Source organism: Hibiscus syriacus, unplaced genomic scaffold (assembly GCF_006381635.1).
Source record: "Hibiscus syriacus cultivar Baekdansim isolate YM2019G1 unplaced genomic scaffold, ASM638163v2 tig00113726_pilon, whole genome shotgun sequence".
Taxonomy (NCBI): domain Eukaryota; kingdom Viridiplantae; phylum Streptophyta; class Magnoliopsida; order Malvales; family Malvaceae; genus Hibiscus; species Hibiscus syriacus.
Window position 1 is genome coordinate 3,780,062 of NW_024063472.1, and position 27,985 is coordinate 3,808,046.

Below are 27,985 nucleotides of genomic sequence, written 5' to 3' on the forward strand. Positions count from 1 at the left end.
ACCGGTATAGATTGAATCGGACTAGACAGCGGTTCCCGATTAAACCGGCCAGTCCGGTCCCATTTTTAAAACACTGTTTTGAACAGATCCCGAAGAAAGCATGGACAACGCTTTCTTTCCAGATTTTTTAACCATAGATCATGATGATGGAAACCAAGTTTCAAAATGTCATTCAGCTTCTTTCCAGGTTTTTTAAACATTTCGTTAACATCAATAACAAGTTCTTTCCTTCAATTTCCAGTGTTTGAGTTTGTATTTGTCAAAAAAAAAAAAACTATAGACAGTCTCCGGGGCAAATTATCCAGTAACACAATCTCCATATGTCCATGAGTAAATCTGCAGAAGAGAAAGCAAAGGCACCGGAGTTTTCATCCCAAAGACATCACATCCCAGAAGGAAGAACATGCAAGGCAGATACAATTCATTCAACAGAAAGAATACCAGGCAACATGATAACAGTACAAAAATGGTTTCTCATGTATGTTACCCAGGCAAAGGCTCGGATGTATTCCATGGGCATGAATAAAAACGCAGAGTTGCAGATTGCCGATCAGCAGAGAATGATGAAAGAAATAGAGGGAAATACATACAACTCCAAGCTTTTCAAACAATTGTCTAAAGAAAACAAGCCTAATTACCATATCCTAGAAAGAAAGATGGAGGATTTAGCACAAGAGCTCTACCGGAAAGTCGACGATAACATCACGTTTTTGAGCCTCAGGATCGTGGTTTCTGAAAAGACACATTATGACAATAGAGTTACAACAACATAAAAGAAAGGCTAAAGCAAGAAAATGAAGCACTGAAACAAAAGCTTGCCACTTGTGAAGCAAAGTTAGATAAGCTTCAGGATGATGCAGCGGCTCGTTCGAAGTTCATGGTGAACAATCTAAGTTTATGAAAATCCAGCAACCCGCATTCTGAAAGCCGTGGGTAAGCTTGTATCTACTAAGAAAACAAAAAAGAGAAGTTGAAGGCTAATGTGGATTTATTTGTGGCAGAAATGGATAAGTAAAACAAGGTGGTCTTGAATTCGGAAGCTAGATAAAAAATGTAACATACCTGAAGGTCATCGAATTACGATGTCACACGGAACCACGTGAATGAATAACTATTTTTTTAAAATATTTCACGAAGGTATCATCCATAAAATTTAATTTATCAAACAAATACAAAATATAAGTGTTTAATACGGGAGAACTCCTGACATAAGTCTCCAAAATATATCATTAATTTAAAATACAGAGTTTACGACTCAAGATATAAATAAGGGTATATGACAGTACATGCCCTCTAAAACTCACGAAACATACTCTAAAAAAGTCGAGTCTGGAATCCAAGTCTGACGAAGAGCTCCTCAGCTGGCACCTACTGACCTGCACACGGAAACTCATTCCATATGCTGAGCTCACAAGCTTAGTGCCACAAAAAATGACCAAGCTATACTACATGCATCCAATATATAAGCAAGATACAATATAGTCATGAGCAAATGCAACACACAAGAAAACAATAAGTATCATGGTATAGGTCGGTGTCACACAACATCGCATAACTCACACCCCTCTTTACTTACAACCTTAAGGAAGTCCTAGGTCACACGTCATCAGTGTCTCCTCAACACTCAGGTCAAATTTGGGTCACAAAGCATCGATACTTACCCGACTAGCCTACTCCTCAAGAGTACTTGGGATATGCCCAGGTCACGTAGCATCGGCACGATATCCAACTAGCATTTTAAGTGCCCAAGTACTAGATTGGATATATCCGGATATTTTATACACGTAACGCTCACGTTGTTAAGTGACTCGAGTGACCTCGTCGTTTCCTCGAGTATCAAACAAGACTAGTTTTATGTCACTTTATTTCATAGCGTTATTAGTCGAGCTTAATCATATCATTAGACCAAACTGAACTCATTCAAACATGCTGAGGCCAAGACAACATTTCATAACACTTTAGACCTCTATTGGATGAAATTATACCTTTTTCCATCTGCAAAACAATGAAGGGATTGATCATTTATTTAGAGAGATCAATGATTTTCCTCGAGGGATTAATCCTTTTGAAAAGGGATCGATCATGTGCACAACAAAAAGTTTGGGTTAATCCTTTTGGTCAAGGGATCAATCCTTTTTTCCTGAGGGATCGATCCTTTTGAAAAGAGATCGATCCTTTGCTGGACAGAGACTTTGGGATCGATCCTTTTGGTTGAGGGATCGATCATTTTTCTGGGAACAACTTACTTAAGCTCGAAAAACACCCAACAATTCTTCTAAGACTAGCAAACTTGTTTAACGTCTTATTCAGTGTCATAGAGGTCAAAAGGTACTTATTTTCATGCTTGCAACACACAAATATGAATCTTGCCATGAAAATTACTCTAGCATGCTTCATGAACTAAACAAACCATAATGCACATATAATGAACTACATGTGGTATGGACAAGTCAGAATCGTGTTACCTCACTCCTAAGAGTTGTAAAAATGACATCAAAATCATCTAGGCATTTCTTTCCCCTTGCCTTTTCCCTTGGAGCTTTCTCCTTCTTCTCTCACTAGAACACATCAAATAGGTGAGTTATAAACTCATTTAAGGATCTAAGAAGGTTGAAAATAGGGTATTTAACCTTTCAAAATGGATTTGGAGTCCTAAGGATTTCTAGAACTCAAAACTCCACTCAACTCTCACTCAAGTTTCCATGGCTAAAATACCAAGTTGAGAGCTCAAAATAAAGCTCTAGAGAAGAAGATTATCAACCTTACTTTTAAATTTCAGACTAGGAGTGTAACTCAACAAAGCTCTTCCATTTTCTTTCTTTGTAGTCAAAGAGAGAAAAAGAAGAATGAAAGAAGAATACAAGGAAAAATGTTAGAGAAAAAGATATGGAAGAATCTCTCCCAAATTTGTATAAGCCTTCTATCGTGACTTCACCAAGTAATTAAAGAAATTTAGCCTTTTTGACCAAGCTAGGGAAAATCACACTCATAGTCCTCCTTACTTGAAGCTTATTATAAAAATATCATTTTTAAGCTTGATTGGGCTTAAGCCCAATCCAAGCCAACCAAGCAATTACCCAAAATTTTTAAACAGCTTCCTTAGCCCAAATAAACTCACCCGAAACTACTAACTTGTAAATCGGGGCATTACAATTTTCTGTTTCTTAAAAGAAATTTCATCCTTGAAATTTACATGAGAAGAATATATGTGGAAAATAGAGTTGCATGTCCTCTTCAGTCTTCCATGTAGCCTCTTCGACCCCATAGTTCCTACACAAAACCTTCACCAAGGGAGTTTGCTTGTTCCTCAAGTCATTGACCTCTCAATATAAGATCCTTATTGGTTCTTCCTCATAAGTCATATCTTGACGTACCTTGAACTGCTTTAGAGGAATGACGTGGGATGGGTCTGAATGATATCTCCTAAGCATTGAAACATGAAAAATGTTATGGATGCACTCCATCTTCGGCGGTAAAGCCAAATGGTAGGCTATAGGTCCGACCCTATCAAGAATCTCATATGGTCTAATGAAACACAGAGCTAGTTTCTATTTCCAGCCAAACTGTAATACTCTTTCCACGGTGATACTTTAAGAAAAACCTTGTCACCGACCTCGAACTCTATGTATTTTTGCTTCAAGTCTGCATATGATCTTTGGTCGATGGCCTTATTCAGTTATCTTTGAATCAGTCAAACCTTCTCTTCTACCTTACGGATCATATCAGACCCAACTAGCTTTCTATCACTGAGTTTTGTCCAACACAAGGGTGTCCTGCCTTTCCTCTCATATAAGGCCTCATACAGTGTCATTTGGATGCTTGACTGGTAGTTATTATTGTAGGCGAAGTCAACAAACAGAATATGGTCCTCCCAACTACCCTCGAGATCAATCATATAACATCAGAGCATATATTCCAAGATTTGGATCATACACTCAGACTGGCCATCAGTTTGTTGGTGAAAAGTGGTACTAAGATGTCATCGTATTCCCAAAGCTTCATGAAACTCCTTCCTAAACCTCGACGTAAATCGTAGATCTCGATCAGAGATGATTGATGTCGGAACCCCATGTAACCTCACTATTTCTTGAATATACAACCTAACCAACCTCTTTAGGGTGAAGTCCATACAAATAGATAAGAAACGAGCATACTTGGTTAATTGATCAACTATTACCCAAATATCATATTGCTTTGTTCGTGTCATAAGCAATCCCTTCACGAAATCCAATGTTACCTGGTCCCACTTTACTGTGGAATCTGGATGGGCTAGAGTAACCCTGACGGAACCTGATGTTCCGCTTTCACTTGTTGACAAGGTAAGCATCTGGAAACAAACTCGGATATTTATTTTTTCATGTCTGGCCACTAGTATAATTGTTGAAGTTCATGATACATCTTGTTTCCTCCCGGGTGAACATAAAACGGAACATAATGCGCCTCGCCCTAAATCTTGGCTTGCAACTCACTCACTGACAGAAGACACAACTGTTCCTGATAGTACAACACATTCCTTTCTTTTAATTCAAAACCTGGTGCCTCACCTTGACGGGCTTGCTCCACATTTCTCATTAATCGGGTGTCAGTACTTTGAAGTTATCTGATTTCCTTAACTAACTCAGATTCTATTCACAATTCTGCTATTAGTCCTCCATTGATGGTCAAACTCAGGCATGTAAACATAGCTCGAAGATCAGATACAATTCTCCTGCTCAAAGCGTCGACTGCTATATTTGCTTTACCCGGATGATAGTCGATCACACAGTCATAATCCTTAAGAAATTCTATCCACAGTCGTTGCCTCAAATTTAGCTATTTTTAGGAGAGCAGATACTTTAAACTCTTGTGGTCAGTGAAGATGTAAACTTCTCTCTGAATAGTTAATGACTCCAAATATTCAAAGTAAAGACCATCACGACTAATTCCAGATCATGAGTAGGGTAGTTGCACTCATGCGACTTGAGCTGTCGGGATACATACACAACCACTTTGCCTTCTTACATTGATACATATCCCAAACCGTTTAGTGAAGCATCATTAAACATGGTGTAGTCCTTATCTGATTATGGTTGGGTCAATATTGGGGCTTGGGTAAAAATCTATTTTAACCTTTCGAAACTCTGGTGAAGTTTTTCATCCCAAATGAAAGGCATTCCCTTGTGTAGTAGCTTTTTCATCGGAGCGACAATCATAAAGAACCCCTTCAAAAAACATCAGTAATAACCAGTAAGTCCCAGAAAGATGCATACTTTGGTTATATTCTTCGATGGTTCCCACTCAACTACGACTCGAATCTTCTGTAGGTCTATCCGAATACCCTCAACAGCTACTACATGAACAAAAAATGATACCTCTGCTAGCCATAACTCATATTTAATGAACTTAGCTTATAGTTGGCACTCTCTCAAGGTATGCAGAACGGTGTGGAGGTGGCAATCATGTTCCTCCTCAGAACGTGAATACACCAAGATGTCGTTGATGAACACCACCACGAAACGATCTAAGTACTGATGGAAGACTCTATTCATCAAATCCCAAAACTCTACGGGGGCATTGGTGAGGCCGAATGGCATCACTAAGAACTCATAGTGAACATAACGTGTCTGAAATGCAGTATTTACTATGTCAGTCTCCTTGACTTTCAACTGGTAGTATCCCGACCATAAATCAATTTTCGAGAACACTCTAGCTCCTATGATTTGGTCAAACATATCGTTAATCCTTGGAAGTAGATATTGATTATTCACGCTAAATTTGTTTAACTGGAAGTAGTCAATGCACAACCTCATTGAGCGTCATTCTTCTTTACAAATAACACCGGTGCTCCCAACGGTGAAACGCTTGGGTAAATAAGCCCTCGCTCTAGGAGTTCTTGAATCTGTCTCTCAAGTTCCTTCAACTCCGTCGGTGCCCTACGATAGGGAGCAATGGACACCGAAGTTGAAATCACCTGAATGCCAAACTCCAGTTCTTTTCGGGTGATAAACCCGATAACTCTTTTGGGAAGACATATGAAAAGTATCTCATTATACGGATCTCCTCCAAATCCGACTAAGAATTTGGGTGTCAACGACGCTAGCTAGGTAAGCCTCACAACCCGAGCTTATCAACTTGTGTGCCTCCAAGGTCGAGATGACTTTTTAGGTACAATTAAAGCCTTTACTTGCCATAACAACCTTGGTACCATTCGATTTATGCAATTTGAGCTGCCTTGCTCGACACCTTAGACTCGCATCATGCTTAGTTAGCCAATCCATCCCAAAGATTACGTTATACTTGCAAAATAGTAACTCCATCAAGTCGGTAGGGAAGGTTTGATCTTGAATATCTAAAGAAAATTTACGGTGGACTTTATCCACCATCATATTTAATCCCAAAGGACTTGACACACAGACCTTAACCTATAAGTCTTCAGTTGGGATGTCTCTCTCTCGGATGAGGTCATAACAAATATAAGAGTTGGTTGACTCGAGATCTATCAAAGCAGTAACTGACATACCAAAAACTGTAAAGATACCTAAGATGATGTCCGTAAGCTCACAGTCCTCCTAAGCTCTAACGGCGTACTGGCGGAAAGTAACTCTAGCCTTAAGACCAGCTACGGATCTGGTTGTACCTTTGCGCTATTGACCGGAAGCAGGACTACCTCATCCCTGATGAGGTCCTCGTACCCCTCTATGTAGACTGAGTCGACCTCTGAGTAACCGGTGCGGTGCTCCCAGCCTTGGGACAATCTCTAATAAGGTGCTCTAGGGACTCGTACCCGTAGTAAGCTTGTAAACCCTATAGCACTCTACTTAGTCCTTCCTATCACAAATTCTACAAGTTGGTGGCTACATGGTCCTGTTGATTCACCGATTCTCGCTACAGATACTAAAGTCAAAGGTCTCCTATGACTCCCAAATCTGTATCCATGATTGAATGGTTGTCTCAACCTCTAGGACTAAGATGAGGATGGTCTTCACGATCAAAGAGAATATCTGGTTCTCTTGGCCGATGTTTGTGAGGGTCCGAAAGTGTCAGGTGCTCTACGAATTTGTCCCGTAGAATCGCTCATCAAAATGACTTTCCTCCTCAGAGCTCGCTCAATCGCCTTGGCCTGGCGGGTCATCTCGACAATACCCTTAGTGGGTCGGCCACCATATTTATGAAGTCCCTCTTTGAACTTTCTACAGTGGTACTACTCAGTAGACACTAGCTCGGGTGCATAACGGCTTAGTCGTAAAAACTCATTCTCACACTCATAGACCAAACGATCTCCCTGAGTCAGATGAACAAACTAATCTCTCAGGTCATTAGTATGGGTCTCACCTATATAATGTCCTCTAAACTTAGACAGAAAAAGCTCTGACTTTGAACGCTCGGGCTGTAGCGCCATCTCTAATGTCTCACACCACTCATTAGAATCACCCTTTAGCAAAGTCGTGATACACTCGAGATTACCCTCAGGGGTAAGATGAGAATGTCGTAAGATATGAAGGGATCACGGAGCCACTGGTCAGCTGCCATAGGATTATCCTCATCCTATACGAAGAAGTTGGTGGTCTTGTAGCGACAGAGTCTCTCAACAGGGGACTCTTAAGAGGCTATGGAAAGTGGAGCGGGTGGTGCAGGTGTAGCGGTTGCTCTAGGGATAGCCCTAACTATGTGCCTCAAAGCCTGTGTGAGGCCATGGAAGAATGTCACTCATCTATGCCCTCCCCCTTCGGGAAACCTATGCATTGGAGTCGGGAGCAAACTTATCTCTAGAATCCCCAATTAACGAGGCATGGCTCTCTTCACGGCCCTCCTGACTTTGGGTAGGATCGTCAGCCAAAACTTACGATTTCAAGAATAAGAAATGAGTCAACATCCTAATCCAATTCGACCCAAAGATCATCAAATTTTAATGTTACATGGAACCATGTGAGTGGCTAACCATTTTTTTTTAAAATATTTCATGAAAGTAGCATCCATAAAATTTAATTACCAGACAAATACGAAATATAAGTGTTTAATACGTGAGAGCTCCCGAAATAAGTCTCCAAAATATATCATTAATTTAAAATAAAAAGTTTATGACTTAAGATACAAATAAGGGTTTATGACATTACATGCCCTCGAAAATTACTCTGAAGAAGTCGAGTCTAGAATCCAAGTCTGGCAAAGAGCTCCTCCTCTGGCACCTATTGACATGCGCACGGAAACACATTCCATACACTGAGCTCACAAGCTCAGTGCCACCAAAAATAACCAAGCTATACTACATGCATCCAATATATATGCATGATACAATATATTCATGAACAATGTAAAACTCCAAGAAACAATAAGTATCATAGTGTAGTTCGAGGTCACATAGCATCACGAAACTCACACAACTCTTTACTTACAACACTTAAGAAAGACTTGGGTCAGTGTCTCCTTAACATTCAGGTCAACTTCGGGTCATGAAGCATCGACACTTGCCCGACTAACCTACACCTCAAGAATACTCGTGATGTTCCTGGTTCACGTAGCATCGGCATGACATCCAACTGGCATTTTAAGTGCCCAAACACTAGATTGGATATAACTGGATATTTTACACATATAACGTTCACGTTGTTAAGTAACTCGAATGTCCTTGTCATTTCCTCGAGTATCAAACAAGGCTAGTTTTATGTCACTTTATTTTGTATTATTATTAGTCGAGCTTGATTATTATCATTAGTTTTTAAATTTAGGGTTTAAGTAATTGGATAAATCAATCAAAATACCAAACTGAACTTATTCAAACATGTTGAGGCCAAGACAACATTTCATAACACTTTAGACCTCTATTGAATGAAATTCTACCCTTTTCCATCAGCAAAACAACGAAGGGATCGATTGTTTATTTAGAGGGATCGATCCTTTGCTGGACAGAAACTTTGGGATCGATCCCTTCGGTCGAGAGATCGTTCCTTTTTCTGGGAATGACTTATTTAAGCTCAAAAAAACACCAAAAATCAACCCAACAATTTCCCCTAAGGCTAGAAACATGCTTAACGTCTTATTTAGTGTCTTAGAGGTTAAAACTAACTTTCATGCTTGCAACAAACAAATACGAATCTTGCCATGGAAATTACTCTAGCATGCTTCATGGACTAAACCATACCATTTATGCACATTTAATGGACTACATGTGGTATGGACAAGTTAGAATCATGTTACCTTGCGTCCAATCTATTGAAAAATGTCTAGAATCACCCCCAAGAGTTTGTTTTATTGCCTCTAGCTTTTGAGCTCTCTCCTTGCTCTTTAACTAATCAAAGCCATGAAAATGAGTTGTTAACTCATTTTAAACTTAAAGGAAAACCAGAAATAATTCTTACAACCCAAAACTGAACTGAAACACAAGGTTCCTGAAACCCATCTAAAACCCATTTTTGCCTAAGACATCTAAACCTTACAAATGAGGGTTCAACTTGAAGCTTAGGAAGTGTTGATTAAAATCTTACCTTGGAAATACTTATTCAAGCTAGTAAAACTAAAAAACTTGGACATTTAACTTGCCTTGGAGAGGAAGAAGATGAGGAAAATGAGATTAAAAAGACAACAAAAGGATGAAAAATATGAGCTTGGTGCAGACACGATATCATCCCAAATAAATAGGATACAACCTTTGTTTCAAAAATTAGGTTAATTACTTCCCTAGTCCTCATTCATTTGATGCATGATTAAAATCATCCCTTTTCAAGCTTGTTGGGCTCATTCCAAGCCCAAATCAAATTTACTTGGCTCCAAAACTTCATATGCTAAAGGAAAATTATTCTAAAGTCCATTTGCATAAACCTAAAACTCCTAACCCATATTTCAGGGAGTTACATGTTCAATCTAAAAAGTTATATAAAATTAAAACATTTTCGCTTGTATGTTATATTGCGATGGTTTTAGGGTTTACAACTGAAACTATTATGTATTTGTAATAATTTTGGTTACAACCGAAAATATAATGGAAAAATTAATATTTTTGGTTTAACCAAAAATATTTAGACACCTAAATGGGAAAAGAGGCATGGTTTAGACACATTTTTATATTAAGTATTATTATTTGTTAGATTTGAACTTATACACAGTGAAATAAACAATTTTTATTTTAACAAGTGAGCAAATCTTGAACTTGTTAAAATATGAGTAACCGAATGACAAACAATTAATCTCAAATCTAATAGTGTTTCGTGATAGACCAACAATTTAGTCAATATACCTCATGATGTTGTATATGCTCTAGAAAGACAATCCAATGTTTTTCATGGAAGGTGGGTAGTTCTCCACACTTATGTAAATGTTTTTATCAAGTATATCTGATTTAGTAAGCTTAACCTCATAATTTTTTAGATTCGATGAATTATTCAAGTTCATCTAAAAAAGACCACTCAAATAATTTTATAGGAATTCATTCAAAACATTTAGTAGCTCAACCTATTAGTTCAATGAATTCATATTCTGTCTCAAAAAGGACTACTCAAATTGTGGGCTATGAACTCATTAAAAGCATAAAATCTCATATTTCTGTATCACTAAATTCATCAAGTCATTCTCATTAGGAGCATCCAAATCATAGGCTACGAATCTATTAAGAAAAAAACCCCAACCTTATGTGTTTGCATTGTTCACTGTATAGACAGGGTCGGTCATGATTATTTTTTTGGCTCGGGACGAAAATAAAAAAATAGACACCTAATTTTTAAGAAATTAAGAAATGTATAATATAAAATTTTTATTAGAATTATTTTTATTTAAATTAAACAATATTAATTCATTACAATATAAAAAATGTCAAAAAATATATTTAAGCATACAAATACTTATAAAAAAACATTACCTTTGAGCATTTATTGATGCAAAATCATTGATGATAGTGTCAACATGAATGCTTTTAAATATTTTTCTCAACACATAACATATCATTTGGAAATAAATGAATGATCTTATCTAGAATTTAGAAATATATAAAAACCAAAATAAAGAATTTGAAAACATGATGTACCTAGAATTTTAATAACATTCTTCAATATGAATCAAGCATCACAATTGATGATAAACAATTGTGACTTTGTATTTATGAGAAATATGAAAATTAAAAAGTGAGAGTAATAATTTTCTACAGGAATTGTGAAATGTGGAAGAGAAAAGAAGAATGCTAATTATACAAAAATCAAAATAAAGCGGATAATGATTCTTCACGGTTAATTTGTTCAACTGGCGGTAGTCAATGCATAATCTCATTGAGACGTCATTCTTCTTTACAAATAACACCGACGCTCCCCACGGTGATACGCTCAGGCGAATGAACCCTCGTTCTGAGAGTTCTTTAATATGGGTCTTAAGTTTCTTCAACTTTATCGGTGCCATACGATAGGGAGTGGTGGACACCGGAGCTGAACCTGGCATCACCTCAATGCCAAACTCTAGTTCTCTATCAAGTGGTAAACCTGAAAACTCTTCTAGAAAGACGTATGTAAAGTCTCTCACCGTGTGGATCTTCTCTATATCCAGATTAAGAATTCGGGTGTCACCGACATGAGCTAAGAAGGCTTCATAACCCGAGCTTATCAACTTGTAAGCCTCTAAGGCCGAGATGACTTTTGAGGTACAATTAAAGTCTTTACTTGCCGTAACAACCTTGGTACCATCTGACTTACGCAATTTGAGCTCTAGCACTGCTCTGTATTTAGGGTTTAAGTAATTAGGTAAATCAATCAAGGGACCAAATTGAACCCATTCAAACATGTTGAGGCCAAGATAACATTTTATAACACTTTAGACCTCTATTGAATGAAATTCTACCTTTTTCCATAGGTAAAACAATGAAAGGATCGATCCTATGCACAACAAAAAATTTGGGATCGATCCTTTTGGTCGAGGGATCGATCCTTTGCTGGACAGAAACTTTGGGATAGATCCCTTTGGTTAAGGGATCAATCCTTTTCTGGGAATGACTTACTTAACTCAAGAAATACCGAAAAATCAAACCAACGATTTTCTTAAGACTAGCAAACATGCTTAACGTCTTATTTAGTGTCTTAGAGGTCAAAAGATATTAACTTTCATGTTTGCAACTCACAAATACAAATATTGCCTTGGAAATTACTATAGCATGCTTCATGATCTAAACAAACCATAATGCACATACAATGAACTAAATATGGTATGGACAAGTCATAATCGTGTCATCTCACTCCTAAGAGTTGTAAAAACAACCTCAAAATCACCCAAGCACTTCTTTCCCCTTGCCTTAGCCCTTTGCGCTTTCACCTTATTCTCTCACTAGAACACATCAAAGAAGTGAGTTATAAACTCATTTAAGGATCTAAGAAGGTTGGAAATAGGGTATTTAAGCTTTCAAAATGGATTTGGAGTCCTAAGGGGTTCTAAAACTCAAACCCCACTCAACTCTCACTCAAGCTTCAATGGCCAAACTACCAATTTGAGAGCTCAAAATGAAGCTCTAGAGGAGAAGATTACCAACCTTACATTTTAAATTTCGAACTAGAAGTGTAACCCAACAAGGCTCTTCCCTTTTATTTCTTTCTTTCTAGATAAAGGAATAAGAAGAAGAATGGAAGAAGAAGACAAAGAAAAATGGTGGAGAATAAGAGATGGAAAAACCTTTCTCAAATTTGTATAAGCCTTCTGTTGTGACTTCACCAAGTAATAAAATAAATTCAGCCTTTTTGATCAAGCTAGGGAAAATCGTACTCTTAGTCCTCCTTACTTGAAGCTCATTATAAAAATATCATTTTTAAGCTTGATTGGGCTCAGGCCCATTCCGCGCCAGCCAAGCAATTACCCAAAACTTTTAAATAACTTTCTTAGCCCAAATAAACTCATTAGGGTTTCACCCGAAACTATTAACCCGTAAATCGGGACGTTACAAAAATAGGGAAAATAAAAAAGAAAGAGTTGTATAAGAGAAACCAAAGGCAAATGATAAGAAGGATGATGCTTTCTCTTTTGCCGACATCGCCATAAAGAAGAAAAGAAGTAAAAAGTGATGGTTTCAGGCCGTTGAAACTCACAGAGAACAAGCAACAAGAGTGGGGAGACGAACGAAAGAATAAGGGTTAAATGTCATGTCAACAAAAAAAAAGAAGGTTAACGGAGGGTTAATTGCCACGTAAGCAAAAAGCTAACAAAAGGTAACAACAGAAACATAAATAAAAACGAACTAAAAGTTCGATGATTGTATTACAAGTTTCAAAAGTTGAGTGACCAAAATACAAGTACCCTACAAGTTTGGGGACTATTTATATACTTTACCCTAAATATAATTAATTATTATCATAAGTTATTCATATTAATACACATATTTAATTATATTTTGAATAATTCTAAGGGTTATTCACAAGTCACAGCACATTGTATAATAAGTTGATGTACAAAGTGATGCTTAAAAAATATATGAAAAAAAGATTAAATGTATGTATTGATGCGGACAATTTACGATATTTTTAAACTATATCTAATGAAAATTCGTAAGTCTCAATTAATCAAGTAAAAATAATTTGTATATACATGTTGATAATATAATTGTATAATAATAAAATCATATTTAGTGTGTGTATGTGTGATATAAAAATGTATGACATATTTATTAATAGTCGATAGGCATATGAAACTAAAAGTACGTTAACTTTGTTAATTCGATCCATATAATGTGATTAATTTATTTTTGTGTCGTTATGGTCATGGTTTTCAGAACCGGCCATGCTACCGGTTCACTGGTTCAACAGGTCGAATCGGTCCGACCGGTCGGAAGAACTGGACGACGTCATAATTATTTAAAAAATTAAATAAAATACCAAAAATATTTAATAAAAAATAATTTTTTATATCACAAGTCATATTCAAAGCAAACATATATAAGTTAAAAACCATAAAATCAAGTGAAACAAAATGATTCAAATTAACTACAACATAATATTTAAGGTAAAACATATTAAATAATAAATATAATTATATAACTATAATTAAAAAATAAATTTGGGGATAAAAAATTATAACAAAATGATATTGTTTGGTTTAATTTTTTTTTAAAACAATCTCACATGGCTGAAAAACATAGAAGAGCATCCCAAAAGTCTAAAGAGTAAAAATATGATAACAAAACAATCCCACATAGCTAAGAAACATAGAAGAGCATCACAACTAACTTCTATAAATAATAGAGGTAATTTGACATTCAAAATCATGGAGCCTTTTGGTGAACATTGAGTGAACTATTCTTTCACTTCAATCAAGCTCGAATTTTAGGCTTCAATCGAGTTTCTAATTTTTTTTTGAGTTCAAGCATTTTTGAGTTCAAGTTTCAATATTATAGTTCGAGTTTGAGTTGAACTTGATAATTTTTAGCTCGTGAGTTTGAGTTGAGTTGAGCTGACTTTTAAAGTTTTCAAGTTCGAGTCGAGCTCAGCAATACTCGAGTTCGACTTGGCTCGTTTAACAAACGATGTCGTTTGGTTTAATTTAAAAAAAAAAACAAAATTGGCGGTTTTTTTTGGTTTTTTCCGGTTTTCAGCCGGTCCAGTTCGAACGGTTCAGCGGTTTTGGCCGGTTTACTATCAGCGGTTCAATCGGTGTAGATTGAACCGGACTAGGCAACGGTTTCCAATTGAACCGACCGATCCGGTCTGATTTTCAAAACATTGGTTATGGTACACATATATGATACAATAATTAAATTTTTATTGTATAATTACACACAATCAAAATTTATATATTGCATTCTACATTGAACTAAAATTCAATTTAATATTTTTGTTTTCGAATCCTATCAAAACCAGTCTTAAATAGATTATTTAAGTGTTTTTGAATATTTAGAGGTTTAAAAATAGAGAAAATAACCTCAGTGACCGAAAATGCCTTATAATATACGATTTTAACTAACTTTTTTTAGATTTGCCAAAATTACCAACAAAATCGCAATGCGAACTCTAATTTTTCAACTCAGTTTCCAAATTCGCAACGCGATTTTGCGATAGTCCAAGTTCGCGTTGCGATTTTCCAAATTCGTTGCGATTTTCCAAATTTACGTTAGTCCAAATTCGTTGCGATAATCCAAATTCACGTTGCGATTTTTCAAATTCGTTGCGATAGTCGAAGTTCGCGTTGCGATTTTCCAAATTCGTTGCGATAGTCCAAGTTCACGTTGCGTTGCGATTTTCTAAATTCATTGCGATAGTCGAAGTTCACGTTGCGATAGTCGAAGTTCGCGTTGCGATTTTCCAAATTCATTGCGATAGTCCAAGTTTACGTTGCGATTTTCCAAATTCGTTGCGATAGTCCAAGTTCACGTTGCGATTTTGGAAAATCGCAACGACTGGTGGTATTGCATTTGTTTCTTCATAATTTTCTCTAAAAATATAGTATCCGAGCGGACTTGTCGAAGACACATATTACCACGACCACGACCACGACCACGACGGGACGGGACGGCGGCGGCGGCGGTGCGCGAGAGTCCCCCTTGTTCTCTTCCACTCAACAAGAAAGTGGGAAATCCAAACCTTAAATACTCATTCCCAATAGTGTTTCCAATACTATGTGGGATTGAGCATTGCCAACACTTGTGAATCTTTTACACTATCGCAACACATTCTTTATTGTTTCAAACTAAGATCTTACAAATGTCTTGGGAATCTTATACATTATCGCAACACATTTTTTATTGTTTCAAACTCTACGTGAATTTGGAATAGTTAAAATGTAAACTTATTTTAGTTTTTTCACTATCGCAACACTTTTTCAATATCGTAACAACACGTTTTTCAAACTCTCGCAACACATTTTAACTATAGCAACACATTTTAACTATCGCAACACATTTTTTAAAATCGCGTTGCGAATCTTACAATCGCGTTGCGAATTTAAGATCGCGTTGCGATTTTGTTGGTCATTTTGACAAATCTAAAAAAAATTGATTAAAATCATATATTATAAGGCATTTTCAATCACTGAGATTATTTTCTCTTAAAAATATTAATTATCTAAGGTACGACCATTTCATACTTTTTAGTTTTGGAAGTTGACATGACATGTTCAGCTCCATTTATATATTTCTTTGGATAAATAATCTTTTCAATTTTTGATCTTTTAAAAGTTGTAAAATTTTATAGATTGGAGATTTTATATATATATTGCCCCCCCCCCAGTTCTGCACAAATTTTATTTTAATTAATTTGGCCTGATTTAGGTTGTTCATCTAATTTTAATATTTAAATTTTTTAATAAAATTTGTTATATACATGGCAACATTGAAGCTAGATCATAAGAATAAGCCGTTAAAGTAAAAATATCTTAATGAATATGATTTACAATTGTTGAACTATATGATTCAGTAACAAAACTTTATTCTAGGGTTAATCGTTTCTCCTTTCTTTTCCGTAAATCCTAAAAATTATCAATCTTTTATCATTTTAATTTTTTTAAAAGGAGATTACATTAATTTTGGTGTTGGTTTGTCTATATTATTTATTTTCTTATATCACATATTTTCTTTTTCTTTAATTCTTTTAGTTTCTAATAATTCTACGTTTTCCTTTACTTCTATGACACATTTTTGATCGTTTGATTTTTTATAGATTTTTTAGGTTTGCATTTAATGTTACCTCGACTGATCAAGATAACACTTATTTGTTATGTTGTTAATCTTCCATGCTTTGGACCATCAGATTGGATTTTGATATATAGTTTATGTCGATGATCTTTCAGTAATTTAATCACATGTTGTGATTCATTTTTCGATATAGTCAAATTCATTTGTATGTCTTTTGTTTGATTTTTTTTGGACGTGTTTTAATCTTTTCATTGTATGGTCATTATATAATCTCAAGTGATTAGTTTATTGTATCAATGGTTAAAGGAAAATATTCTAACTATGTGTTTAGTTTGCAAACTTCATTTTAATTTTAAATATTTTTTCCTTTTAAAAATAGTGGTTCTATTTGCATAAAAATATCTTAATGAGTGTAAATTAAATTTATTTTATAGTAACAAAAATATATTATGAAACTTAAACCTTGACCCTAAACTCTAACCTTCAATTATGAAGCAAGATCCTATAATCTAAACATTCATAAGCTCTAAACCCTAAATACTAAATTACAAACCCTAAACCCTACCACTAAATAATAAATAATAAATAATAAATTATGAACATACCATAACTTTAATCATAAAAGCTAAACCCTAAACCATAACACCCTACATCATGTACCATAAAATGCTAAACCTTAAACCTAAATCCTAAACCCTAAATCATAAATTCTAGACATTGAATCATAAACCTTGAATCCTAAAACTAAAACCCTAAAACCCCTAAACCTTAAAATCTAAATATTAAATCCTAAATCTTAAATGCAATAATCCTTAAACCTTAACATCATCATTATACTAAAATCCTAAACCCTAACCTTAAACCCTAAACTATAAACATTAAACCCTAAATCATAAACTATAAGAACATAAACCATAACTTTAAATCATAAAAGCTAAACCCTAAAACCATACACCCTACATCATGTACCATAAAAATGCTAAACCTTAAAACCTAAATCCTAAACCCTAAAATCATAAAATTCTAGACATTGAATCATAAACCTTGAATCCTAAAACATAAAACCCTAAAAACCCCTAAACCTTAAAATCTAAATATTAAATCCTAAATCTTAAATGCAATAAATCCTTAAACCTTAAACATCATCATTATATACTAAAATCCTAAACCCTAACCTTAAACCCTAAACTATAAACATTAAACCCTAAATCATAAACTATAACATCCTCAATACCGGGTTAGTGACTAAATTGTAAAATTTTAGAATCTGGTGATTAAAGTAGAATATTGAATAGTTCAATGATTTATTTGGAAATATTTCATGAAAGTTGTTAGTAATTATCAAAGGAATTAAAGGGCAAAATGGTCATTTGACATGAAAGATATTTTTCCCTTTAATAGGAGAGAAACATAGGGGGAGAGTTATTTGTAAAACTCTCTTCTTCTTCTCTTCTCTACCGTGAACCAAGGGAGCAAAGGTGAGTTTTCTGATTTCTTAATTGTTTGTTGATTTTAAGTATGGGTTTTGATCCTTAGGTGATACTTAAGCTTAAGGAAAGCTTAAGTTGTCTTAAAATCAAAAGATGAAGAAGTTATGAAAGATTAAAGAGAATAGGTTTTTAAGTGAATTTCTGGAAAATAGTTGATAAGTTGAATTTGAAACTAAATTTAACTTGTCATCAACTTAATTAAGAGATATGAAGTGATAGAATTGAATTTATAACATCTTGAAAATTTGGTATGATTATTGATTTCCATATAAAAGATGGAATTTTGACGTTAAAGATGTATTGAATGAGTAGAAATTAGTTTAAGTATATGTACTTGAGTTAAGAATAGAAAAGGGAATGAAACATGAAGAATTTAAGCTGAAAATTATGAATTTTCAGGCTTAAAATACAATTTATGGGCAAGGTGCATCAGTACACATTCAATATGTACCGATACACTCTTAAATGAAGAAACATCGAATGCAATAAGTGTATCGATACACAGGTAGTGTACCGATACACCAGTGAAGGGATGTATCGATTCACTATAGTGAGTATCAATACACTTCAAAGGGAAAATGGAAATTGATCTTTTCCTTTAGTTTAGAAAAGGGAAGATTAGAGTATATCAATTAGAATATTGATATGGATCTTGTATTGTTATGTAGATATAGAACGTAATCTCATTCCAGAACAATTGAAAAATTAGGATCGAATCAAAGCAAACAAGGCTAAGGTGAGTACAATTTAATTTGTACTTATGTTATTAAACAAACATTGGCCTGCGATGAGCCAATGACAGAGTTATTATGGTAAGAAGTAACTTCTAAAATGTTATGTGATTCTTATATGTGCATGAGTAATTGAATATGAGTATATGTGTTTTTTGTTATCGTATGTGTTACATGATTTATGTGAATACATGTTTGAGTGATAACCCATGTGAACTGGTATAAATGACATATGTGTTACATGAGAATATTATATAAGTTATGTGATATGGACATAAGGGATATGAACATGTGATATAAGATATGTAAAACTAAACTATGTACATATATGAAACTGTGATATAAGTTATGTGATGAGGAGTTATATGTTATAAGATTTATGTGAAGATATGAAAATATGATATCAACTATGTGATATGTATGATATGTTATTCTATGTGCTATGTGATGTATATATGAACATATGTGGACAAGATATGACATACGTGTTTACATGAACACATGAGAAATGATACAAGCTATATGATGCAATCTATGTGATTACATGCACATGTGATATATGTCACATGATATGAACATATGTGATATGGGTTATATGACAAGAATGATATACAAGTTACATGAGAACGAGATATGAGATTACATGTTTATAAGATACAAGTGATGTGAACTATTATAAATGATAATGTCCATGTTATGTGATATGAGAGCTAGGGGTATAGTTGGCATGCCAAGAGTCGAGGGTCTATGCTCTAATCGGTTTTGTAAAATCATATGATTTAGTTTTGTAATGATTTAAACGTATTTATGTAAATGGTAACTTTATAGTGATGAAAGGTTAAGTTTTTATGAGTTTTATGTATGTTTTACTGAAATTACTGTAGCAGTGCATCGATACACTGTAGCAATACATTGATACACATTTTAAATCCGATGTTTTTATGCATAGGTACACTGTTCATGGTACTATAGCAGCGCATCGATACACTATTTATGGTACTGTTCATTACTATTCACGGTACTATTTAAACAGTATCAATACTATTCATACAATATAGTACTATTCATAAAACATCTTTTTCCTTAAATTTATTATAACGAAACATAATTTAACAATATATTATCATATTTTCTTAATATAAGTCCAAGTGTTTTGTTATTTTATAAGAATATTGTTTTAAAAAGTCAATGTGACATATCGAACTCATAATCGGGTCGGATACGGATTGGGTGTGTTACATAAACCATAAACTCTACACCCTAATTCTAAAATTATGAATCCTAAACTTATGAATCCTAAATTTTAATCCCTAAACACTAAACAGTAAAAGCTTAAATTTTAAATTTAAATTAAATTATATATTAGTCTATAATCGAACTATTAATAACTTAATAATTAGTGATTAATTATTTCTTAACCATTAGTAAAATTTAAATAACTATTGCAACGGTTAATTGAAGAATTTATGTTAAATGGTATTGTATACTGTGATTTTAGTCCCGATGATGATGATTATTATTATTATTAAATCATAATTACATTTTATTATAAGCCTAATTACAAACCAAACCCAGAGCCCAGTTACAAGCAAACCCAGAGCCCAACAAGTCACCCAAGATCCGACCCGAAGTCCAAGATCCTACCTAATCAGCCATGCCCGATCAGGTGGCCCAAAACTCGCCTAGGGTTTCTGCTGAAAGATATAACATTGCACAGTTCTCCACCGTCAGATCTGAGAGTGATCTGACAGTCCAGATGACCTATCATTTAGGGTTTTTTACCCTACTATCAGTCTACCACCGCCATTGAAGACCACCAACCAGCGCATGAGACTCCACTCAGCCACCGCCACGTGAGCCGTCGATATCACCGGCCAGATCCAAAAGATCTAAGTGCATTTAATGCACCCAACCATTCCTAGTTGTCCACCGCCATAGATCGATGACTCAGAGGGCTTCTCATCTCCGACCGGTCCGTTGGGAGGGCCATGGGTCCCTATAAAAGGAACCCAGCTGCAAGCAACATCAAACAAAGTGACAGAACCCAACAACCATTCGGGGAAAAAAACCACAACAAACCAAAAACGAGATGAGACCAAGGAGGAAAAGCTTACCTCGCCGTCACCAGAGCCTTCAAGTGTCAACAGAGAGTCGTCGATTCGAAGGTATCTCCTTAGATCTAGGGTGTTCGTAGGGTTTTTAGGCTTAAGGGTGGTCGGATTTGAGTTTAGGGTGTGGAGATCTATATTTTGGGGTTGTTTTTGAATCTCTGACTATCGTGAACGGCGGCTGAGATCTCCGACGAACGGTGGCCGGAGGTTGCCGACCTCCCTCTGGCGAGAGAAAGAAGAGAGAAACGAGAGAATTCTCTCTTTTAGAGAGAGAAATAAAAGGAAGAAATGAAGTTTTGAGGCCATGTTTGGACTGGTTAAAGGTATTTATACCCTCCCCCATATGACGTCGTTTGGGGGGAGGGATTATGAGTTTTGGGCTCGTGGGAAAATTATTCCCGCATCCCTCGTAAATTGTAAACTTTCATTTTGGTCACTGAAATGAATGTTCCAAGTATTTTTTTTTCAAATTTTATTTTGTTTCTATTTTAGTCATTGATAGTATTTATAGGTGTTTTGGGTAAATATATGATTTAGTCCTTAGATTTTAATGATTTTCATTTTGATCCTAAATTTAATAGTGGTTAAATTACAATTCCAGTACCTCTATTTGCACATTATTTTTGTTTATGGCCTTTACTTTTGCTTATTTTACAGTTTAATCCTTAATTTTAATTTTTAATTGTTAATAATACTATTGGTTTATTTACGTTTAAAGTGCCTAATATATAAAATATTTACATAGGTAATATTGATCTCTTGTAGTTTTATATATTAATCCCTAAAGTTATCATATTTATTATTTTAATCCTTTATTTACATGTTTATCAATTTTTTTGAATCGAAATACTTTCATATATTATTTTATATGAGGAATTTAAAGAAATACCCCTTAACTAACAAGGAGTGTGTTTCTAAGGATTGCTCGAATAAAATAATACATGTTATGTTTTAAATGAATTTGTTTTTATCTATATTTATTTATTGTCTCTAAAATTTAGGATAATATTGTTTTGTACGAGAAATTCATAAAAATGCCCCCTTAATTGACTAGGAAGGTATTTTCAAAAATTGTCCGTTTAAAATAATATCCCTTTTAATTTTTCTAAAAAGGATTACAATTTAAATGTATATTCAAATTTGTCAATTTTAATATTTAAATGCCATATAATTGTTTAGGTATCAGTTTCGGGCATTTTAGGGATGCTAATCATTCCACACACGTAATCGACTCACTAACCCTTTTTAAAATAAATTTCTGGTTTAACGCAAATCATTTTTTTTATCTTTTGGAATTATTTTTCTTAAAATCATTTTTAAAAGGTATTTTTAGGTATTCGACCTACCTAACCCAAAGGTCAATGGCGACTCCAAAAATACTTATTTTAAAATCCAACATTTTTCAAAATTAAATTGGAATCATCCCCGTCATAGCCCTAAAAAACTTAAGGATCGTTCCGACATGTACGATTACCTATCATGAACCCCAAGATTTTAAAGGTGAATAATTCTCAAATATAAATTGGGTGTGACTGACTGGTTACATTTTTACTTATATGACACGTCGGAACAACAAAAATATATAATTTTAATAAATAACCGACTAGATGTATCATATCCATAAATAATATTTTAATTTTATATTATATCTTTTTTAGTCTTTTTAATTTTAGAAAAATCTATGTCCTTGTGACATTTTTTCTTTGCACTTGTGGCACAATCCTTATGGTTTTTAGTACGTTTTTCGCATACCTTTGCGGTCGTTTTGGTTGTTGCACAAAAACCATCATAACATTTGTTTTCTAATTGATTTTTCATTTTGATAAAAGATTATTTGTCGATATAATCAGAATTATATAGTGAAACAACCTGCAAGATTATTTGCCGATATAATCAGAATTATGTAGTGAAACAACCTGTTAGATTATTTGATTTGCTCACCACACCTTTATCATTTCATAAAACGTCTCATTCGACAAAGACAAGAAGTTTTTATAAAGGTTATTAGGTTTTGATGTTGGTCGTCATTCTCAATTGAATGCTTTATTTTTCTTTGTATATTTAGGTTGTTTACTTTTGTATGAGTATTTTGGTGACTATCGTTTTTAAAATTTTATTTATATTTTGATGCGTTATAATTTTGATTACTTCTATTATTAATAAAATCCAATTGCCATGGTTCAAAAAGAATAAGACTGATTAATCTAAATTAAATCCGTTCTAATTTGAGTTATTGGTAAAGATCAATAATTTAATTTTGAGGTGTTCTAAACCAATTAAAGAAAAGTATTTGATCGATTGAGTTGAAGTGCTTTTTTTTAATTAATTAAATTGATAAATCAAAATTTTATTTAAAAAAATTTAAATCGGATTCATTCAAATTGGATATATTTATTTTAGTTAAATTGAAAAAGTATATTAAATTAAAAATTCATCGACAATATGAAAAAATTTAAAGTCCAAACAAATATATTAGAGAATATATGTAACTTCTTTTAAAGATAAATAAGAAAAGAATTACTATGATAACTTTGGTTTGATAATTTTTTTTTTACATACAAAAGAGCTAGAAGGCAGATCTAGCTAGCTATTCCAATGAGGGTCGATGGGCCTCCTGTTTCTATTTGATGCAACCATTGTAGCATTACTGAGGGAAGCCAGTGTAACACCTCAAACATCGGATCGCTGACCAAAAAGGTAAGAAATTAAAATTTAGTGGTTAAATTGGATTAAGTTGAAAAGTTTAAGGATTAATTTTGAAAATTTATGTTTAGGGTTTATTAGCAAAGATGGAAGATTGAAAGGGCAAAGAGGTCTTTTGGTTGAAATGAATTAAAAGTTCAAGTTTAAATTGAAATGCTATGATATATTTTGTAAAATTATACTTTTGTATTTATGTAAATTATTAAGTTTTATTTAAGTATGAATGCAAGTTTTCATTATTTACTTTATTGTAAGGGTTCCACCATTTTAATATGAATAAAATTTTAAACTTTATCCCACTTTTAAGAGTCAATGTTTTGAAAAGTTAATGTGACACCTCCGATTCGTATCCGGATTGAATACGAGTTAGAGGTATTACAGCCAGAAATTGTGAATACCAAAGGGAAGGCTCCACGCTAATTTGGCCATACCATCCGCTACTTGATTTCCTTCACGTAACACATGCAGCACCTCCAAACACTAATCTATGATCAACAATATGGGAACGTAAATGCGAATTCAAGTTCATCCGTTTACCTTGTTTCAGCATCAAATATATATTCTTATTATCGATGTCAAAAGCAACACGTCGGAGACTGATATCCCAAGTCAAGCCAAGTCCTTCAATAATTTCCCAACCAACCACCTTTCTCATCTCAAATAACACGTTGAAAGGCCAGAGTTCGTCCTATGCGCACCATCCGTATTTAGTTTGGTCCAACCACTCAGAGAGAGACACCAACGAATCTCTTGTCTTCTCCACACTATCAGAAAAGAAGATGCTCGCATTTGCAAGATTAACTTTTTGTCCAGAGCAATTACAAAAATCCATCAAAATTTGCTGGATAACTCTCATTTGAGCCATGGATGCCTCTGCGAACAACTTTGATTTGATAATTTAAGTGTTTAATATTATAATCTAATTAAACTTCAACTAATTCAAAATTTTATACAATCAAATTTATTTTAAGAATATTTTATGGGAATTTTATATATTTCTCTAAATTTATGTTTTTTTTTAATAATTTATGAAAATTTATCTATTTTTTAATATTTAAAGATTATCTTCAATTTTTGTGGAGAGAATAACTTGTTCATTTCAAATTTGGTAGTAATCTAGGGAGTATATGACCATTAATAAATTTCTTTCCAATCACAAAATTTTAAATTGATAAAAATGAAAAATTTATTATAGGCAATTTAAAATTTAAATAATTCAATTTCATTAACTCAAATGTTAATTTTCTTTGATTTTTATTCAAATTTAATTTTATTTACCCTTATTACAAACATCATAAAATATTTTTAACTTGAAGTCAATAAAACACAAAAGAGTCAACTAGGACTGTAAACGAACTGAACGTTTAACGAACTGAACGTTCAACGAACTGTTCGTGAATCGTTCGGCATGAAGCTCATTTATGTTTGTTTATTTATTAAACGAACGAACTTGAACAAGATTTTGTGTTCGTTTAATTAAAATAACGAACACGAGCATAGGCTTGTTTGTTCATTTACGTTCGTGAACGTTCGATAATATGTTTGTTCGTTTATGTTTGTTCGTTTATGTTCGTTTACTTTTGTTTGTTTTCGTTCGTTTACTTTTATTCATTTATGTTTGTTCATTTATGTTTAGCTCAATCTCTCTAGACCCATTTAAAATATTAAGGCTTAATAAATTTTAATCTGATACCCATTAATATTTTAAAATTCAATTAATTATAAATACAAATAAAAAAGCCCATAACAATTAAATATAAATTAACTATGAAGTTGCAACTTATATTAATGAATTTTATGTGATTATTGTTGTTGTGGTTTATGTTCATTTGTTTTGTTCGTTTATGTTCGTTTACGTTCTTTCTTTTGTGTTCGTTTATTGTGTTCATTTATGTTCGTTTATATCCGTTTGTTATTGTTCGTTCATTTGTATTTGTTCATCATTTAAATGAACGAACACGAACAAGCTATATTCCTTAACAAACGAACACGAATAAGAAGTTTTTTTTGTTCGTTTATGTTCGTGTTCGTTCATTTGTTCAATTAAAATTAAATGAACGAACATGAACATACCCCGTTCGTGTTCGTTCGGTTCGTTTACAAGCCTAGAGTCAACTACATCATATGTTCTTAAAGTATGACCCTCATTTTAAATTATACCCTAAATTTTTTATGTTCTAATTTCATCTTTAAACTATGACTATCATTCTAAATTAATCTTCAAAATTTTAAATATTTCAATTTCATCCCCAAACTATGACATTGATTCTAAATTGGTCTCCAAACTTTTTAAATATTCCAATTTCATCACAAACTATGTGCATATACTAATCGCATACCTTATTAATAAAATTGTTAGGCCAAGTTATATTATTATATGTTAGAAAAAAAACAATATATTGCTATGATTTCTTTCTATTCCAAGTGATCTGTTTGAAGCTTTAACAGTGTTCTTGGTTATAATGCTGGAAACTGATTGTTTAAATTCAGATCGTATATGCTGCAAAATGTTTCTAGTATCAGTTTGTTTATCATAGCTGCATTTAAATATGTTAATTCAGTTTAACCAATCGGAAATCCCCGGTCTGGATTCGTATAGGCTTATGCTGCGGCATATTGCCCTGCAACCCCGACGTTTAATTTAGTTTATCTTGCGAAAGCTGTGAAATGGTAGCATGAGTTCATTTACTATTCCCCATAGTTAGCTGCCTGACCTATCCTCATACTATAACCTACACAACATTAATCAATGTAATGGTATACGATATCTTTTCCACCCTTGATGAATTAATTCATTAGTGCCATTCTGATATTTGGACTAAAATGTCTTCTTTGTCGATGTCTGTCATCGGCTAAGTGGTTGTTGATTTAGAGTCAAAACATGTTGAGAGAAAACTGGTGCTCGTAGGCTGAAGTTTTCCTCTGCTTAGATGGTGGAGATGGTCTAAGTTTGAATTTCTGAACTGCATAGTCATTTTTGTGTGAATGTTCTTTTTGACAATCGAATGTCCTACAACCCCACACGTAGTAATTCCTCGACTATTTCTTTTTCACAGGGACCATAAAATGAAAAAAAGAATAAGATTAAGATGCATCTATTGCTATCATTCCGTTTCTGTAAGATTCTTCAGTGCTAGTTTAAGCCGCATTTTCTAAAGTTATTTAATTCTGGTTGCGAGGTCAGGTATATTGCTGTCGGAAATGAACCTTTCCTTACAAGTTATGCCGATCAATTTCAGTCCTATGTTGTCCTGCTACGGTCAATTTGCAGCAGTCTTTGGTCCGGGAAAATCTTGCAGGTTATGTGAAGTTAGTGGTTCCTTGTAATGCTGATGCCTATGAAGCTAATGTTCCTTCTCAAGGAGCTTTTCGTCCTGAACTGACTCAAATCATGACTCAACTTGTTTCCTTCCTGAACCAGAACGGTTCTCCATTTGTTGTTAACATATACCCATTTCTAAGCCTCTACGGGAACACGGATTTCCACAAGACTATGCATTCTTTGATGGCACTACACATCCTGTTATAGATGGTGCCAACTTACTCCAAGCATTTGACGGAAAATTTGATTCATTAGTTGCAGCCCTCAGTAAACTTGGCTACGGGAATATGCCCATAGTTATTGGGGAGATCGGTTGGCCTACAGATGGAGCGGTCGGGGCCAATCTCTGCCGCTAGGGTTTTCAATCCAGGCCTGATCAAGCATGTATTAAGCAACAAAGGAACTCCTCTTAGGCCGAATGTTCCACCCATGGATGTCTATCTTTTCAGTCTACTTGATGAAGGGGCAAAGAGCACTCTTCCAGGAAACTTCGAACGGCACTGGGGGATTTTCTCCTTTGATGGAAAGGCTAAATACGCGCTAGACTTGGTTTGGGACACAAGAAACTAAAGAATGCCAGAAGTATCTTCCAGCTAGATGGTGCATTGTGAACCCATATAGGGATATCTCTGATGTAGCAAATCGAATGAAACTCTTGTAACGCTGCCGATTGCATGACGCTCAACTACGGAGGATCGTGTAATGCCATTGGAGCAAAAGAAAACATCTCATATGCATTCAACGGTTATTATCAGCTGCAAATGCAGAACGAACGAAGCTGTAACTTTGATGGACTCGGTATTGTCACTTTTCTGGACCCTTCGTAGGTGATTGCAGATTCTTGTTGGTGTCACCGATGCCAGTTCCGGTTTTAGACCATGTCAAAGGTGGGTAATCGGCTGTGTTTTAATTTTATGGCAACTTTGGGTCTTCAGAATCTGAGAAAAAAAGGAATTTCTAGGTGGGTTTTTCAAAGTGTGTTTTCACGGTCCCTCGCATGAAGCTGATAGCGTCAACATGGAGTAATTTACATACATATATATATAAAACATTCAAATGATTGCAAATTA

General features: G+C 34.2%; 1 pseudogene; it reads left to right on the forward strand.

The window, feature by feature from the left end:
• The first annotated feature begins 449 nt into the window (after positions 1 to 449).
• LOC120187841 lies at positions 450 to 27,938 on the forward strand (annotated as a pseudogene).
• The last annotated feature ends 47 nt before the right edge of the window (positions 27,939 to 27,985 follow it).